This window comes from Protopterus annectens, chromosome 3.part1 (assembly GCF_019279795.1).
Source record: "Protopterus annectens isolate FY-2018-M chromosome 3.part1, PAN1.0, whole genome shotgun sequence".
In the NCBI taxonomy this organism is placed as follows: domain Eukaryota; kingdom Metazoa; phylum Chordata; order Ceratodontiformes; family Protopteridae; genus Protopterus; species Protopterus annectens.
Genome location: NC_056732.1, coordinates 1,031,757,930 through 1,031,775,018, shown reverse-complemented (window position 1 = coordinate 1,031,775,018; position 17,089 = coordinate 1,031,757,930). Strand labels below are relative to the sequence as shown.

At 42.9% G+C, this 17,089-nt stretch overlaps 1 protein-coding gene across 1 annotated transcript in view; it reads left to right on the top strand.

Annotated features, from left to right (window-relative positions):
- LOC122797745 (centrosomal protein of 192 kDa-like) overlaps positions 1–17,089 on the top strand; it is a 1,194,871-nt gene that overhangs the window by 114,762 nt on the left and 1,063,020 nt on the right. The gene's annotated exons all lie outside the window — the stretch shown is intronic.

Genomic DNA, 17,089 nt, shown 5'->3' with positions numbered 1-17,089 from the left:
TCTAAATACCTTTTGCATGCCAACCTCATTTTTATTAGGATGATCCTGCATTAATGGCTGTTGGCATTCGTTACCATCATTTCTTATATATGTTGCAAATGATGCGCTGATGGCTTCTTTGTTGGGTTTTCAACACCAACTGTCTGTCTACATATTTTTCCATAATTCCACATAAGGTGAAGTTTTTGTCGCCCATATAAATATGCACTGCGAAATAATGAGCTGTCTGTGTAAGTGCACTTTGAGAGAGCCCACCAGTTTCAGTCATCACATGACTGTATATTGCAGCAAATTGTCCATGTGGACATCAGACTACCTTACCATATCTGCACTTGTCCCTTTATTGTCTCTTAGAATAGCATGGTGGTGAAACCAGCCCCAAGTTCTGGAGGTTCAGCCAGTCTACCTAGTGTGGAAGAAGGGGGGAAAAATTTTGATCACCCTGTATAGTTGGGAGGAATTGAAGGCCTTTCTACATGTAGATAGGTAGAAAGGCATTCCTTAAAATTCCAGGCAATTGTCGGACCATTGCCACAGATGAAGTAACGGAGGTCTAATACGGGTCTCAGTCTGTTATTATAAATCTGCTGTCCAGTGTGCCTGTTGGACTCCTTCAGATTGTGAGCTTGCTCTTGATGATTGAAGGGGCAGGAGTCTCATCCTAATACTCTGCTTCCATTGATGACCTTGGATTAGGAGAAATGCACTTTCTACTTCTCCACAAATGGGGATCATCCTAATGTTCTATATCTTGTGTGTGGCTAGTTGGCTGGAACCTGTTGTGATGAGCATGATCCAAAAGGTCAGTCCCTTTGGTATTATGAGGTCACAGGTCTGGGGTATTGTGGAGTTGGAGGCTCCCTTCATGGGACTGACGTCCAGTTCAGTAGTGCCTGGTCAGGGATCATTTGTCTAGTCCCGCAACAATGGCTTGTATGTTGGATTAAAGTATGTTTGTCTGATGGAAGCTTGATTTGAGAATCATCAATAGTAAGTTTGATCTGAAGCCCACTCCAGGCCTGACATAGACTTCTTCCCCATCTGGCTTTTAGGGGCTGGTGCACTGTTTGTCTTCATTTTGTGATCCTGTATTGGTCACCGCTGGTTAGTCGCATGTTAAGCTCTCATCTGTTTCTATCATTTCCAGACTCCCTTTGACTGAGCTGGATAAGCTCCAACCATTTTCCATTCCACATAAAGCGAAGTACTTGGCGCTTTTTCAAATGTAATTTGGACAAATGGATGTGAAACATTAAATTCACTGTCTAGCACCCATATTCCACTGTGATAATGTCAGTGAGTAAATGTCCCTCACATATTCTTGTTCTGCTTGCTGCTGGGTTATTTATACACAATTTAAGAGTTAAAAACTATCATGGTAATGTGAGGCTAGGCTTAAGATCCTCAATAGTTGTCCGGCTAGTACCTGTGAACTTAAGGCCTCCCTAATTCTGGACTAATGGAGCATGTGCTTTTGGATCCTCTGTCTTCTGCTTTGTGGTATTCTGTCCTATTGCAATTCCAACTGATTCTTCAGGTAGAATTGGCTGTTGAAGTATTTTCTTGTGCAGGATGGCATAGCTGAGATAATCCTTACTATGAGAAATACTCCATAACAAGCTCCTGGATGTTTACTTCCCCTGGACTAGGACCTGGTTACCAGCTGTCTGAAGAGGAAGTGGCAAAATTTGGCGTAGGATAAAACCTGGACTATGGCCATGGTAATCAGAATTAATTTACTGGCTTTTGTGCATGATTGAGCTAACAAGGGATTACTGATGCCCCCATTTTGAAGGGGGGAAGGTGGGGGGTAGCAGAAAACAAGCAGTGTCCCTTAGGTTGTGACACTGTGGTACACATCTTGGGAGTGGCTTTTTGCTACTTCTGCCACTTGACTTCATTAGCAAGTATGCTAGAGTATGCTGTCACAGGATGAAGGCATTGAGTCCTTGCTGTGATGTAGGTAGCTCACTTCTCCCCACCCATCGATTGCAGTTAGGCCATATGAGCAACATCACTACCGGGATGGCAGAGGGCAGAAGCAGCCAGCATGGTTTACTTGTGTGATAGTGGCTCTTGATGGCGGTTCCCATACTGTACTGGTTTAATTCCATACTATGTGGAAGTGAATGGACAGTGTCAAATTGGGGAGGCTTAATGGTTAGACCCAGAGGCAAAAAAGGAGCTATGAAAAGCTAGTTGTGGAGGAAGCAAGCCTTTGCTTCTCTGGGGGCCTCTACATTTCCCCTGAACGGTTACATCTGGCCATTTTCAAAAGTACCGAAGAAGGATTTTGGGTGTCTCGTTTTGCTCTTTTTGATGCTGGTAAAGTTTTAGGTTAATGTCTCCCACCTTCTTAGAGTTGCCACAGGTGACGCTCCCTTTGCAAGGGAAAGGTTCTCTGAATTTGCTTCAACTTAAGTCAGAGACCACTGAATTCTAGAACTTTATCACCTTTGGCTATGTTCTGAAGCTTTTGGCCTGCCTCAGAAGTTTCTGTGCCAATGGATCAGTCTGTTTCAGTGGAACTTGTGGGATTGGCTGAGAGACCAACTTTGAGGGGCTTATAGAGTCTGTTCCTATGTTGCTAGAAGAGCAACATTTTGTAGTGCAACCTCTTGTGCGAGGGTGTGAGTGCTCTGAGTGAAATGGAAAAGTGAAACGGAAGTACACAAGTCAAACTTCCTCCACTAAGGGCAGAGTTTGAATTCCGTACTGTAGCTTTTCAACCACACAGTTTCAGATGGATTCCCTTGCAGCAACAGCATCTGCTGAAAGTCTTCATACTGTAGTTTTTCAAGGACACGGGCGCACACACAGCATCTCTCAAACTCTTACCACAAGAAATCTAGACAGCAGCAGCAGTATCGCTCAAACTCTTACCACAAGAAATCAGTTTATATAGGGAGTAAGTCTGACTGCATTGCTAGACATGCAGTCACACTAAAGTTATCTTTTTGCATGGACAAATAGTAGCGGCAGAGTGAAAAGAGAAGCAGGTGATCAGGTACAATGAATGGAGTTATTTTGAGATGATCTCCAAGCAGCTTGGCGTCCAACTGCTGTTCAGTACTAATCTACTTTAAATATGATCCGATTAGCATTCTGTGGGATCACTTGAAGTTCTATTGAGTTGTAATGAATTTGTAATAAGTGTCCATGTTTATGCTTTGCTTATGGTTATTTCAGCCTTGTGTGCTGAAAGATTATCCGTGATCCCTGTATTGATTTGTTTTGATAACTGTACCCTAAAGTCAATAGACAAAGATGAACTCTGAGGAGTTCCCCCATCCCTGAGGTGGTCTGTAGACAGTACTGTTCAATCCTAAAGTTAGCAGCACATGTGTTTCAGAAGTTTAACTGAAGTAAAGCTGTTATGGTGCCCAATCATAGCTTAGAATGGAGTGCTGTACCTGCACCCTTGACACATTTCATTTATCCCAGATGTGATCAAGTTTTTATAGTACTGTGGTGTATGAAAGTAAAGACTTTAAACTCCATACTGTATTTGCACTGCTAATTATGTTTGGACTTGTATAACTTTTCAGCTGTAACTATTTGCAGAGATTAGTTAAGTGTTCCTTTTTTTTCTGTCAGTGGGACTTTTCGAGTTATGTTTTATGAGCACCTGGATCAGTAAGAGGCAGCAGGATAGTGTTGTGCTTTAGTCATACAACTTGACTGTTTTTACATGTATATTGTGTGTGTGTATATTGTGTGTGTGTGTGTGTGTGTGTGTGTGTGTGTGTGTGTGTATTTCCCATCCAAGCATCAAGATTTTTCTTGAGTGTTAATGAGGAGCTTTGTTTGATATAGATAGGTAGTTTGTTCCAGAGTATGGGAAGTCTCTGGGACAGGAATCTATCCCTCCAGCATGTTCTGTTTGTTGTGGTGACAAGGTTTAGGTCCCTAAAGCGTGTAGTTCAGAGGGATTGGGAGTTCCTTAAGTGGAGCATGTCCAACAGCTCTGGGTTTGACATACCTTTGTATGTTAGGCAGAGATCGCCTCTGAGTAGGCGATATGCAATGGAGTCAAGCTGGAGTTTTTGAGACTGTGTAGGGCATCTGTTTGAGGCTGGTAGTCCTCTTTGTGAGGTATTTCTGCGGCCTTTCCAGTTGTAGAAGTCTTGTGAGGTACATACCAAAAGGGGCATTGTACTCTATAATGGGTCTAATGAGTGCTGAGTAGAGGGGAACAATGACCTCTCTTTTCCTGGATGAGAAACATTTTGTGATGAGGTGTGCCACGTAGAAGGATTTCCTGACTACTGTGGCAATGTGATTATCAAAGGAGAGGCTACTCTCATCACACTTTTGGTGTTAAGTATAATATCGCCTATGTGGTAATTCATGGGTACATAGATTTTACCAAAACGTATGATGATGCACTTTTTGGCATTGAGCTTGAGGCCATGGCTTTGACACCAGGTATCTGTCTCAGTGAGGCCCTTTTGTAGGATGCCCACATGGTTAGCAGTTTCGATTATGGCTCCTAGTTTGCAGTCATCTGCAAACTTCATTAATCAAAGACCTTCTGTGTTAGCCTGTACTTCAGAGAAGTAGGTACCAAACAGGAAGAGGACCCACGACTGAACCCTGTGGTACTCCACTTGTCACTGGTCTGAAGTCGGATTTGGAGTCTTCTACTTTCACAGTGTGGGTTCGGTCAGTGAGCCAGTTGGCAACCCATCCTGTGACATGGGGATTTATACTTAGTTTAGTGAGTTTATCTATAATTCCAGAGTGGGGGATGGTGTTGAAAGCCTTGGTGAGATCTAAATAGGCTGTGTGAACCACCTTACCCTCATCTACGACTTTGTTGACTGCTTCAAAGAAGTCTGTCAGGTTTAGGAGAAATGATCTACCTTTTACAAACCCGAACTGGGTGGGATCCAGAGTTTGGAAATTACCAATATCTTTGTTTATACGTTCCATGGCCTTGTAGACCAGGCTCATCAGGTTAATGGGGTGGTAGTTCCCAGGGGTCCGTGGAGTGGGAAAACAGTCGCTGTGCACCATTCTCAGTGGGCAGAAAGCCTGAGGTGAGGCTATGATTGAACATGGTACTTAGGTGGGGTGCCAGTTCGTTCTGTAGTTCGTGTAGACTGCAGCCTGGGATGTCAGGTCCCATGGATGCTGTGTTCTTGGCTTTGGAGAGTGTGGTTTTTACCTGTGCAGCTGTGATTACAGGAACTTTGCCTTCTTCCGGTATAGAGATGGGCCCTTTAGTGGGTGAGAGGTGGGTAAAGTTAGCACTGAAACTATCTGCCAGGATGTTGGCAATATCAATTGGTTCTGTATATTTAGTGCCATTGTGTTGTAACTCAGAGCAGATCTGAGTGTTGTTGAGATTCTTGACATAGCTATAGAATGCTTTGTGGTTGCCCTTAGAAACAGTGGCAATTTTGTTTTCATAACTAGCTTTGGAGAATTTTGAGAGAGATCTCCGCTTCTTACTGAGGCTGACCAGGGAGTTCCTCCAATCATGGGATTTTACTCTTTTGCAGCAGTTTCTTTCTTTTGTTTTAGAGTTTTTTTATGGTAGGGGACCACCAGATTAGCTTCTTTTTTTTTTTTTTTGGAGGATAACATCTTGGTTCTGTTAGGGATAGCGCGATCCATGTACTCTTCTAAGTGTTTATAAAGTGCATTTGTGTAGGATTCAGCAGTGGTACCTCTGTCTGGATGGGTGTCGTGATGTTTGCCACTTCTGTCTTTAGCATGAAGTTGGCTTTGGAGAAATATTTTTACAGTGGTTTCCCTAATGGGGGGTGGGATGAGGATGTCTAGGGTGATTGGTCAGATCTGCCCACAAACTAATGAGGAATTGACCTCTGGTATGGAACACTGGCTGCCCATGTTGGTATTGACCAGGTCTAGGATATTGCTGCCCCTGATAGGGGTGTAGATAAGTTGATCCAAGGCATTGGAATTTATGAATTCCAGAAAACGTTGAGCAAAAGAGTTGGTACATGAGTAATTTTCCAAGTTAATGGTGGGGTAGTTGAAATCGCCCATTATTAGGGTGTTTGGTTGTACCGTAATATTTTCCAGTGTATCCTAGGGCATGGTGGGGGATCTGTAGCAAGCCACAGTTTGGATTGCGGTCTTGTCCAGAGTTAGTTGCACTTGGATAACCTCTGATGCATTATACTGAGCAACTAGCCTGAAGGTGTGGATATCCTTGATGAATATGGACACTACTCTGTCTTTAGTGTTTTGTTCCAGGTTAGGTGTCCGAAAGGTGTGGTATGAATTATAGCCTGGTAATGCAGGAGTGCTCTCTGGAGCCTTGAACCAGGTCTCTGTCACTGCACAGATGTCTGTTCTCCATTTTAAGGAGTGCCTCGAGTGAGTGCATTTTGAAGTTTAGACTTATTTATTATTTATTTATTGACATTTTTTAACCGGGTTTGTCCAACTGGGCTTGTGGCCCATTTTCAGTGGATACCCGAGGAGAAAAGCTCCAGTAATACATTTTAAAACAAGTACAATTTTAAACAATATTGATATAATAGCAGTTATAGCAAAACGATTCACATATGTTGGGATACATGCATAAAGTTAAAGTTGCATTAAAAAGAAGCTAAGTAACAATTTTACATTGATATAGTTCAATAGGTCAACAATGAACATTTTTTGTTTGTATAAAATTGTGCAAATGCATAGTAGACACATTGGAGAGAGAGGTGTAATGAGGTACTAAGTATGGTCCTTTTGAGGGTACATAAAGGGAAGGAAGACTAGGTAGGGTCATGGCAAGGACAGGTTCTAGAATTGAGAAAATAAGCTTTTAGTTCATTTTTAAAGTGCGAGGTGTAGGAGATTTAACGTAAATCAAGGGGAAGTTTGTTCCAAGCATGGGCAAGGGAGTGTTTGTAAAGTAGTTTGCCTACTGACCTTTTTGGGTGGTAGAAGTACGGAGGGTCCAAGATGGGATGTAGATGGAGACTAAGTAAGATAGAGATGGACAGAAGGAGGGTTTATAAAGAATAGTGTAGCATATGAAATTGATAAGATAGCAGAAACTGGGGAAGTTCAAGCCATTGGAGAGTTTAAAGAAATGCAGTGGTGTGAGTTGTATGGGGAGTTAGTAATGAATCTGGCTATTTTATGGTAAGTCTGTTGCAGTTTGTTTAGAGTGGAGGCCTGGATATTGGTAAGAACTGGGGCGGCGTATAAGTGGGAGGGGAGGAGGAGTGCCTGGCCCAGGGTAAGTCTAGATTCAGGGGTTAGGAATTTTTTGTTCCGATATAGCAGACCTAGTTTCTGGCTTGTTTTTTTTATACATTGGAGTATGTGTAGGTTGAACTTGAGTTTGTCATCGATAATGACCTCTAGGAGTTTTGTGTGGGTGTCAGGTTGGATATTTGTTTTGTTAGAAGATGTAATAAAAAAGAAGGTTTTGTGATGAGAAAGAGAATGGGGAAAGAAAAGTAGGAGTTTGGTCTTTTTGGGATTTAGGATCAATAGGTTGTGAGGGAGCCATTGTTCAGTGGATAGTAGGGCTTGTTGGGTCGGGGAGTGTAGTTCAGGAATGTTATTTGAGACTGATATAAGTGTGGAGTCATCCGCATACTGAATAAGGGAGGATTCTTTGCATGAGGTGTAAAGATCATTGGTGAAGATGTTAAACAAAGGGGGTCCCAAGATGGAGCCCTGGGGAACACCAATGGCGATGGGAAGGAAAGGTGAGGAGGATGAGAGCCATTTGACAGATTGTTCCCTGCCAGATAGGTAACTATTAAACCAGGCAAGTGCGGAGGGGGATAGGTGGAGATTTGCGAGTTTGGATAGTAGTAGAGGATGAGAGAAAGTATTGAGGGCTTTGGAGAGAGCTAGGAAGAGACTGGAAATGAGTTTATTGTTGTGTAGGGCCTCTGCAATGATATGAGTGAAGGAGAGGAGGGCAGTGGTGGTGCTGTGGTGAGGACGAAATCCATGTTTGGTAGGGGTAAGTAGTGTGTGAGGAGGTGATTGAGAAGCTGGTAGGGGTAAGTAGTGTGTGAGGAGGTGATTGAGAAGCTGTGAGTGAATACATTTTTATAATATCTTGAAGAGGGGGGACAGAATGGCAATGGGTCGGTAGTTTGAGAGGTCAGTGGAGTTTCCACCTTTATGAAGAGGGATAGTGAAGAAAGATTTCCAAAGGGTGGGGACAGTTGATTCCAGAATAGATCGATTAATTAGTATAGATACAGGATAGGCAATTGATTCAGCAGCAAGTTTGAGGAATGTAGGAGATAGATTGTCAGTGGAAGGAGAGCAAGGTTTTAGCTTGAGTAGTAGAGATTTTATGTAAGTAATGGGAACTGGCTCAAAAGAAAACAAAGGTTGTGTTAGTGGGACTTGGAGAGGTGGGTGCCGAAGTAGAGTTTGGCTTAGAGGTTACCAGAATTTGGATGGAAGAGATGGTGTTTATTCAGGAGGGTAGCTGTTTCCTGAGAGGAAGAGTTAGGATATGGGGAGGGATTAAAGGGCTTTCCAGGATAGAGGATGTTATTGAGAGCTGACCAAAATGTTTGAGGATTGGACTTAAGCTGAGCAGAGCTATAGTATAACTTTTTGTCATTAGTTGTATGTTTTTTTGCAAGGTTCCTCGGTTGCTTGCATTTTTGAAGAAAAGGTGGTTGTTTAGTTGTAGTCCAGGTTTTCCAAGCATGATCTCTGTTTCATAAGGGACCTAGTCTCTTTGGAGAGCCAGGGAGCATGGTTTGATTTTACTCTTATCTTCCTAGAGGGAGCTAAGGAGTTGAGTATTCATGAAGATGCTATTGAAAGTGCTTACAAAATCGTTTAGGGGGAGGTGTTTTAGAATGGACCAATCTATGTTGTGGAGAATGGAGTTAAATTGGGATGAATTGAAAGTCGATAGTTTTTGACAGTCTTTGATAAGGTGAGGTTTAGGAATATGGGAGTAGTGTCTTAAGATGGTGGTAGGGAGATGATCACTGAGGGAGTCAGGTAAGGTGGTGGGATTGGTGGGGGGGAATTGGTAAGGATCCAGTCTATGATGGAGCTGTGAGAGGAATTTTTATGGAAGTAAGTGGGAGATGTTTTACATTGGTGGAAGCCGTGTAGGTGGATACTGAGTTGGGGGGAGTCAGTTGCGAGTTTGGACCAATCAATGTTGACATCACCAAGGATAAGTGTCTCGTATGGTATGTTGTGGGAGAACCAGGATAGGATGTTTTCAAGAATGGGCAGATTCTAGCATTAAGTAGCATTACCCTCAGATTTTGCTTGCTTGTACAAGTTACGCTGGTGAATTTATTTGTACCTTGACTAATAAGGCAATATAGGGGCGGCAAGAGCCTTGGCCAGTATCTGGAATTCCAAGGGCGACTGGTGCAGGCCATCTGTGGCAAAGCATCGTGGTCTGTCGTTCATGTCAGCCCAGGCAGACAGATACTGGATCCCCTTAGAATGACACCAGAAGCTTAGCCATTTGTTGAAGTCAATCATTTTGTCCTTGTATTGTGGTACCATTCTGGGTGATGACAGGATGCTACTCAGGGCTAGGGTCATACCTGCCTGGGCTACAAGATCAGAGAGCTCAACCATGTCTCTCCATTTAGTCCAGGGAGGTACGTCTCTGGTCATTCACACCAACATGGACAATGACAGTCCTATTTGTTCTTGTGGAGTGACCGGAGTGCGTGCATTGTGGCGGACCCTGGCACCGGACAGGCAGCTGACAGTAACATTTTCCCTGTTTAGCCTGGTGAGTGGAATATGTGTGCCTGACTATAGAGTCACCTGTGAGTAGTGTTGGATATGTTGTTATGCGTTATGGACTGTGGTTGGGTGGCTCACTGAGTTTGTGGGCTGTCATTTGGTTTGTGTTGGGGGGGTGGAGGTTCCTTGCGTTTCTGCTTTTGAGGTCTGTTGCTTGGGCAGATTTTTATTGAGAGCCTCTGTGAATGTAGGTGTGTGTTTGTGTGTGTTTTGGTGATGTAGGTTTTGTGTGACTATGTGATGAATGTGGTGTGGTGCAAGTGTTTACCTTCTCCTCTTGACTGTCTAGTCCAGTCTTGGGTGAAGAAAGCTTTGCTTCCAGTTTGGCTATATAAGTGCATCTCTCACAGGTTGTAGTGTTAGGTGGTAGGAGGAGAGGGTTTTCTGTGTACATGAGGCAATTGCTGCATTGCCCCAAGATGCCCAGATTCATCAGGTAGTCATGAGAAAACACCGGGAGCTGATCCATAGACATGCCTGGATAGGTGCTTAAGTACTAAAAACCATTTTCCTCTAGACAAGTGAGGAAAGTGTAGTGCTGTAGTAATTTGTAGCTTATTTAGTACTTACAGTAAGTTCTTAAGTGCTGAGCTCCAAGAAACCGATTTGAGTGCTAAAACTAAAAAACTGGCTAGTTGTAAGGGAAAATTTTGAAGAGCAGACTTTATGGCACTGGGAATATTTTAACCCTAGCTAAGCGGCAATGCATACTGTTTTTTTTTTTTTTTTTTTTTTTTTTTTTTTGGTAATATAACAGCAACGCATGAGCAAACTGACTTAAACAAATTAACCAATAAAAAGTTAAAAAACTGAGCCCCGTTCCAGCAATCTTCAATCGGGCAAGTTCTAACACACTCCTGCCACTAGGGTGCAGGAGAACCTTCTCCAGAAAAAGATGGCCTGGATTAGTGCTAAAGTTATACAAGCAAAGCTAGATTCAGCAGGTCTGAATCTAGTCTTATGCTGCAGCAAACGAGGCATACCAATTTTAGAAACAGTTCAAATAAGCAGGCACAATAAGCCTTTAACCAGTACAGTGAACACCTAAAGTGTGATAAGAGACTTTGGGACACAGGTGGACAGTGGTCTCACCTTTGATACCCACATCGCCACAACAGTCAGGAAATCCTTCTGTGGCACACCTAATCACTAAGGGCCTTTCATCCAGAAAAAAGCAGGTCATTGTCCCACTGTACTCATCCCTCGTTAGACCCATTATAAAATACAACGCCCCGTTTGATATGTACCTCTCAAGAAATCTGCAACAACTGGAAAGGCCACAGAAATACCTTACTAAAAGAATCATGCCTAAAGCAGATGTTCTATGCTGACTGTCTTAAAAAAAAAAAAAAAAAAAAAAAAAAAAACTCCAGCTATACTCTGTCACACATAATCTACTCTGAGGCAATCTCTGCTTAACATACGAGGCCATGTCAAATCTAGAGCTGTTGGACATGCTACACTTAAAGAAATCCCAATCCCTCAGAGACACACGCTCCAGGAATCTAAACCTTCTCATCACAATGAACAAAACGTGCTGGAGGGTTAGGTTCCTGATCCAGAGACTCCCCAGACTCTGGAATAGACAGCTCATACATGTCAAGCAGAGCCCCTCTTTGGCCCTCTTCAAAAGGAACCTTGACTATTGGATGGGAGATGGGAAATTCATCCCGGGGATCACGTCAGTTGCTTTGCTAGATAGGGGTCCAGGGAAGTAAATATTCTGGGAAGGAATAGCTAGGGAATTGTTATGGCTAGGCTTGTATAGGCCCTAGGGCCGATGGCCTAGTACCAGCCTATGAACATTTATGGTAAGAGACCACTTCTTTAAGACTATTCTGACTTATGGAAGTGTTGGTGTTCAGCCAAAGCATGGGTCTTGGCAAATGGAGTCCTCAGTGTTTGTTTATTAAATGTTCATGCATCAGTTGATCAATGATGTGACCCTCACTGATAGTTCAAATCTCCCACTGTGCCCCTGTGCTTGGACAGCTCTACAGCTTTCAGCTTTTGGTGTTACCTGCAAGTTGGATACACGTATACTTCTTTGGCTGTCTTAGCAGTATATATACTGGCTGTTAATTTCTTGACTTTCTGGAAGTGTGCTTGCTAAGAAAAAGGGCAAACAGGTTAACGGGCTTTGGTGTTAAGTGCTTAAATCTGTTTGTAATACATTATGTGCTGGCATTGAATGTGGGCAGTTTGAATGCTGGATGACAAAAATGTGGCATTGTGGTTAGGGGAAGGCAAATTTCACCAAGGAAGACCACCTTCTGAATCAGCTAATAAGGTTATAATGCAGTAACATAAAGGGACCCTTTTTGATAAATCCTGTGGTTAGGTTTACTCATTTTATGGCACTTTTTAAGGATTCCATCCTTTGGGAATGTGCATGCATGTACTGCTGGCTCATACCATGGCATCGCTTGACTAATTTCAGATCCTGTTATCTCTTGCAGCTCACCATTGTAGATCACAACTCCAGCTTTTTTTCTGCAAAAGTTCCTGTCCTTAAATTGTGTCTATTAGTGTTTGTATATCTCAGATTACTAGTCAAGACTGTCATGATCAGTATTACCCCAGGGAGGAGCATGTCAGACACTGCCACAGGTGCTTAGAGGTTCAGTCTTGCCAGTCATTGGTACTGGAGTGAATTATCTGGATTATCTTGCAAACAGAAAAATGTTGAACTTCTATCTTGCAGCCACAGTAATTGGTCATACCATCACCATACAGACTATTGCACAGAGAGGTATGCAGTCTGCTCCCATTTTGGGCAGTTTTTTCTAGGATGCTAGTACCACCAAACCCCACAGCTGATTGAAGCTTATAGCTTGCTAGCCTGATTTTAAGGAATGGTTCTTGATTTGTCTGTTCAATGATTGAATGAATCTCTTCCTTTGTCACCTCTATAACTGTGGTAGGGCAGACTGACCCAAATGATTGGGTAAGAAGTCATGCTCACTGAAGAGCTCACTCCCTGTAGGCTGGATATTAAGCAAATGTTAATGTGGGTTGGATCTTGAATAGCTGTGGTTAAAGGCTTGTAGGTTTGACTGTTCCCTTTGAGTGTATAGTTTGATGTCAGCGTCTACATCTTTTGCATGGCTCTCCACTCGTACTTCTGTACGAGCTGTTTTATACAGATTTCCTGTCACCTCCCACCTGTTGCTTGCCCTTGCACAGAACATTGATATGACTACTCTTGGAGGTCCTGGGGGTTGAGAGTGCAGGATTCTCCACTGTTATACTTGTTTTGAGGAGTCTAATACCTGGGGACAACTGTCAAATGTACAATGTTAATGACTTGCTGTTCATCGCTCCCCACTTAAATTGTGGTACCACTCTTGGTGATATTGCAAGGCTCCTGAGGTTTAGCACTGGCTGCTTTGTTTTATCTCTTCAGAAGTGTTGTGCTGTGTTTGGGGTTAAGTCAGAAGAGACCTGGATCGACCCACATAGGGGACTGGTTAACATTGATGCTCCCAGTGAAATCATGTGTACCCCATCTGTGCTGCTGTAGCCACCAGAAAAGTGGAAATGCAAACGTACTGTTTGAAGCAATTCCTTACCAAGCATTCTTGAACTAGCATTGCTGTGATCTCTACTCTTGTGTAGGTTTCTAGAGACAAGACTATTCAGTCTGCTGCAAGGCAAACATTCCAGAGTATTGGGTACTTATGATATGCAAGTATCTTTTTGTTGTGCTGGAATCGCTGGCTGTTAACTGTTTTTGTGATGCTGCTGCATTTTTCCGTTTGACCAGGCACTGCAGAAAATTTATCACCTTATGTCTGGTCTGATGGGAGCCTCTGATTGAATGTGCATTACTTTATCGGTGTCCACATTGTTGCACTCTTAATTTGTATTGTGAGGGCACTGACTGCAGTCATGCATAAGCATGCATCTGGGCATGGTATGACTGCAATGGTCATCCCCTAAGGTTTTCTAGATGCCCATTTTATGGTGAAGGTCTGCTTTTGCCAAGCTTTTCAGGACCCTAGATCCTTTGAGGAAGAGGCCTTTTTCAATGTGGAGTCTTTATGATCCCATTTGACTGCCTCCCCTTCTAGGGCAACCACAGCCCAGTAGTAAGATGTTTTTTTTTTTACCATCCCAAGAAGGCAAGAAGCATTTCATAATTTTATTCTCTTCAGAGCTGCCTTTGTGCCAAGTGGATTGCTGCTTTGGCTTTATCAAGTCTGTCCTTACTCTGGCCTACAGTTGCCTACAGGGGTAGTGTTTGTCCTAGCCTGGAAATCCATCAGAAAAGATTAGTGAGTTCTAGATGTTGGAACATTTTTGGTTTCTTTGAATCTCCCTATGTTTTCCTTCCAAGAAGACTCCAGTGACAGACCAGTCAACCTCTCCTGGGTTCTTTAGGCAAGAACAGGCTGTGTTGCTGAAAGCTAATCAGAGACTGCCCCACATTTAGAACTGAGGTTTGGATTTATTCCCATCTCCATGCTCCTGAAGATGGTGCATGATTTTTATCTTGTGCTGGATTTGTGCTACTACAGTGAATATATCCGTAGGTCCTGTTTTACATGGTGACCCTTCAAGGTCTTGTGGCCTTGCTGCTGAGGGCACTTTGGTGTTGCAGAACATGATTGACTGATGCCCAGTCGTATGCCTTTATTTAAAGGTCCACGTACTTGGTTTCTCCAGTTTGTTCTGAGTGAGTGTCATTTGAGTAAGTAGTGTCATCTGGAGTCAGCATGCAGAGTATTTACCAAGGTGTTTAGCTGTGTAGCACATTTAACTTTGTCACTTCCCTTATGTCCACTACTGACTTCTCTGGAAATTTTCCTGGAAACTTCCCTGCTCTGGCAGTTCCTTGACTTTAGTCCCATGTGTAATCAAAAATTGAGAAATCCTCACTTCATCCAATAACTGGCATGTGTTGACCTGGGCATTACAGTTTAATTTTATTCTGCTCTGAGGTTATGATTTTGGTTAATGTTTTGCTGAGTCCAGGTTCAGACTTTGCATCCCCTGGATTTCGCATGTCTGAGGATGCTAATGTTGCAGTGGTCTATGATGCATTTGTAGTTAATGAGCTATGAGATATCCTTAGTCCCTTTTTATTCCATAGTGCCTCCCTGAGACTAAGCCCTGTATTGATATTCCCTCCCCCCATCTTTGTTCCTTTCTGTAGATGATCCTTGTGTAGATTCTAATGTATTCTTCACTAGCATAGTGAGTAGCCCACCTCAGTTCTCATGGTATAAATGGTGTGCTTTCTTGAGGTGGTGCTGCACATCACTTATTGGAGCTTCAGGCATTCATTTTATTGTTGGTTTGAGTCAGTTGCTTCCAAGGCCTCTCTTCATTCAGTCTGTCAGCCAATCATTTAGTATCAAAACAAGAAACGCAAGGTCATCTCTCCTCTGTAGGATGATAGTCTGGCAGTGGGCCAAAGACAAAATGGGCAGAGCTTTCTTAGCAGTTGACATCCCTGGGGAAAGTTAATGAACAGACATGTCCCTCAGTTTCTGCAGGTGTGGTTTTAGAGGTCATGTCTGTTTTTTATTTTTCAGAAAATGAAGCACTCTGTAGATCAGTTTCTTCCCCCTTTTCTACATAATATTTTAAAGGATAGTTCATGTGTTTGTGCATTCATTTGGGGATATAGGAGATATTGTTTTCAGCTCCTTGTGGCAAAGCCCAGGGAAGAAGACCATAACTCCTTATTTTTTTTGTAGCGACTACAGGTGTGATTTCAGCTGCTCAGGTCCATGGCAGTACAGAAGACTTGCCCAGGGCTGCCCTTCAAAGTGGAACAATGTTCCACTTCAAGATCTTTGAGCTGGCTTCTCTGATCCTATGGAAAGCTCCACCTGGCTTCTCAGAGTTCATTCAGGCTACTTGAACAGTACCCATTTGGCAGGCTGTACTTCCAAATTGATATGCGATGCACTGTCCCAGTCATTGTTTGCTAGTTAAATATAACCTGTTTTAGTCTGTATGATCTGGTCTTCTGTTTTCTACAATCAATGTTTGTGTCAGCTGTTTGTACCCATCCTGCATCTGTGGGAAGGTGGTGGTGTTGCTCATTGGCATCATGAGTTTAAGAGCACCTAACCTTTGTCTTTGAAGAATCCTGTGTGGCACCTAAGCTTTCGTCAAGCTTGCCCTGTGAACTGTTCTCGTCAGCTGCTTCAGTATTAGTTTTCTCTTTGGAAAATAATTTTTGGTGTCCAAATCTGCTCACAAGATGTTTTAAGCCGGATGTTATGTAAAGAGTTGGGTCTTTACTTTCACAAGGATTGCATGTTCCTATGGCAAGTCTGCCTTTCCTTGTGGATGGGACTTGAATATTGTCCCTGAAAGTATTTTCATAGGTTCATAGATTAGTACTAAGCTAACTGCCCTTGCGAGCCATTTTAAGCCTAGCCAATTATCCCTTTTGAGACTCCAACCCTGCACCTTGTGTGTGTTAGGCAAACACCTTAACCATTAGGCCACCCTCCCAACCCTACCATATTGCCTGGGAAGAGGGGCAGTGAAAGGTGCAAGGAGCTCACAAAACTTCATGGGAGTCTCCTTCCTTGTACAGCAGTCATGGCATGCAAAGCTCAGAGAAATTAAGCTTCTATAATGTGGCAGTTGCTACTTTTCAATTTGTAGCAAGCTAACCCTTCATTTTAGTATATGGGGTAATCCATGAGAGCTTCTAAGACTTTCCTCGCAGACAGAGACCCCACCACACACCATCCCACTAATTTCCTTTTAAGTTATGTGAAGTAATGTGGAGTCAAGCTAGGTGTCTAACAGAAGCGTCAAAAACAATTTTGGCATAATAATAGAATTCCATCCGATTCTGAATACAGTGAAAGGTAATAGTGATGGGTGAAGCAACAGTGGGAGATCTGTGGGACTGCAGTGGATCAAGGAGGGAGGAATTATTACAGATGAAACTATCAATCTTCCCCTTGGTGTGGCCCTAATGGTGCCACAGCACTGGATAATGGCAGCAGTGATACCCCTGGAAAAATGATTCTTGAACAGAATGAAGAAGCTACAGCCATGTTTAGCATCAATTTTCATTTTACAGGGAGTCGTACAAAAATTGCTACAGGGCAGGCTGGAGTCCCTGAATTGCAATGGTATTTTATGGCAAGCTACAAATGCCTTATTAGTTCAGCTTCACCAGTTCTAGGACTGGTCCACACACAGATGTACAAAGGGAAACCACTGAATGTGGCATGTGTGGTTAACGTTGCATCTCATGGTACAGACACACCACAGACATTTAGCCACTTTCAATAAAAATGCTCAAAGGAGGTGCCCAAGAATTAACTTTTGGAACTGGTACAATTTATCATGTTTGTGTCAGATAGCCCAAAGT